The sequence below is a fragment of the Electrophorus electricus genome, chromosome 1 (assembly GCF_013358815.1).
Source record: "Electrophorus electricus isolate fEleEle1 chromosome 1, fEleEle1.pri, whole genome shotgun sequence".
In the NCBI taxonomy this organism is placed as follows: domain Eukaryota; kingdom Metazoa; phylum Chordata; class Actinopteri; order Gymnotiformes; family Gymnotidae; genus Electrophorus; species Electrophorus electricus.
The window spans coordinates 9,375,001-9,377,500 of NC_049535.1; positions in this window are offsets into that span (position 1 = coordinate 9,375,001).

Sequence of the window (2,500 nt, forward strand, 5' to 3'; positions counted from 1 at the left end):
CTACAGCTGAACAGAGAGTACTACAGCTGAACAGAGAGTACTACAGCTGAACAGAGTGTACTACAGCTGAACAGTGTGTACTACATCTGAACAGAGTACTACAGCTGAACAGTGTGCTACAGCTGAACAGAGTGTACTACAGCTGAACAGTGTGTACTACAGCTGAACAGAGAGTACTACAGCTGAACAGTGTGCTACAGCTGAACAGAGTGTACTACAGCTGAACAGTGTACTACAGCTGAACAGTGTGTACTACAGCTGAACAGAGAGTACTACAGCTGAACAGTGTGCTACAGCTGAACAGAGTACTACAGCTGAACAGAAATATCTGGAAAGGAGAGATCAAATGCATTTTGATGTTTTGACTAATGTTAGTTCAGATCTGCCTGAGCAGTGATGGTGGCATGGACACACGTTCGGCAGCAGGGAGGTAAGTTCTCTATCATTAGAAACATTGTTCACTCCTCATTATGTTGAAACATGAGTTCAGTGATGTCACTGTGTGAGGTTAAGGCCTGGTTAGTAGAGTGCATAGCTAGTGGGTGGATGACTGAGGTGTGTGTGTGTGTGTGCGTGTGCATGTATGTATGTGTGTGTGTGTGTGTGTGCGTGCATGTATGTGCTTTTGTGTGTGTTTGTGTGTGCATGTGTATGTATGCATGTGTGCATGTCAGCTTGTGCATGCGTGTGTGTGTGTGTGTGTGTGTGTGTGTGTGTGTATGCGTGTGAGCTGGTGCATGTGTGTCTGTGGGTGTGTGTGTATGCATGTGTGTGTGTATGTGTGCGCTTGTGCGTGAGTGTGACTATATGTGTGTACATGTGCCTGTGAGCTTTTGTTTGTTTGTGTACGTGTGCACGCCTGTGTGTGTGTGTGTGTGTGTTTGTGTAGTAAAGATATTGGCAGTCAGTAGTGAGATGACGAAACAGATGGGCAACAGCCAGGGTCAGATTCCCTGTAAGAGGAAAGAAGAGGGTGCGTGTGTGTGTGTGTGTGTGTGTGTGTGTGTGTGTGTGTGTGTGAGGTACAGTAATTGAATGAACTCTGCAGTGCCTCATTCAGTTACTTTGTCTACAATTTCAACCTGTGAGAACTCCACCTGGGACTTTCCGAGAGCTGTGTGGGGGGGAGTGTGGGTTTGTATATGTGTGTGGGTGTAAGTGTGTGAGTGTGTGTATGAGAGGGGTGCATGTTTTTTGTGTATGGTGATAGTGAGAAGTTTTGTTGTATGGGTCATGTCAGTGTTGAGGTCAGCTCATCCATCAAGTGCAACAGAGCGAGGCTGTCATCACAAACACACACACACACACACACACACACACACACACACACACACACACACACACACACACACACACTCCTCTTTCAGCATTTCCCTGCTTTTACACTCTTACATGTACTTACAGGCTGGACAGGCACATCCACTAGTCCTTATTAAGACACGACAGATCAACTAGTCCTTATTAAGACACGACAGATCCACTAGTTCTAAATAAGACACGACAGATCCACTAGTCCTTATTAAGACATCAAATGTGCTTTACAAGGTAAAACAAACAAGCAAACACACACACACACACACACACACACACACACACACACACACACACACACACACACACACTGCCTCCCTGTCCACCTGTTCCTGGATCAGTCGCTATCACCATGAGGTCGTGTGCACACTTGTCCACACTTCAGAATTAGATCAGTATATCCATATATCCGTATATCAGTATATTCGTATATCCGTATATCAGTATATTCGTATATCCGTATATCAGTATATCAGTATATTCGTATATCAGTATATCCTTATATCCATATATCCGTATATCAGTATATCCGTATATCAGTATAACCGTATATCAGTATAGCCGTATATCAGTATATCCGTATATCCGTATATCCGTATATCTGTATATCAGTATATCCGTATATCCGTATATCCGTATATCTGTATATCAGTATATCCGTATATCAGTATATCCGTATATCTGTATATCAGTATATCCGTATATCAGTATATCCGTATATCTGTATATCAGTATATCCGTATATCCGTATATCCGTATATCTGTATATCAGTATATCCGTATATCCGTATATCCGTATATCCGTATATCAGTATATCCGTATATCAGTATATCCGTATATCTGTATATCAGTATATCCGTATATCAGTATATCACATTTGTTGTACTTCACATTTGTCGTTATCTTTTGTTCATAACATCCATGTCATCATTCTGTCCATTGTCTTCCAGAAGAGGATGCCACCGCCCACCCCCGCCGAGTCTTGGTTCCTCTCAAGACTCTGTGGTTGTGTGTGTGTGTGTGTGAGTGGGTATGGGTGTGTATGGTTGGGTATGTGTGTGTGTGTGTATGGTTGGGTATGTGTGTGTGTGTGTGTGGTTGGGTATGGGTGTGTGTGTGTGTGTGTGTGTGTGAGTGGGTATGGGTGTGTGTGGTTGGGTGTGTGTGTGTGTGTGTGTGTGTGTGTGT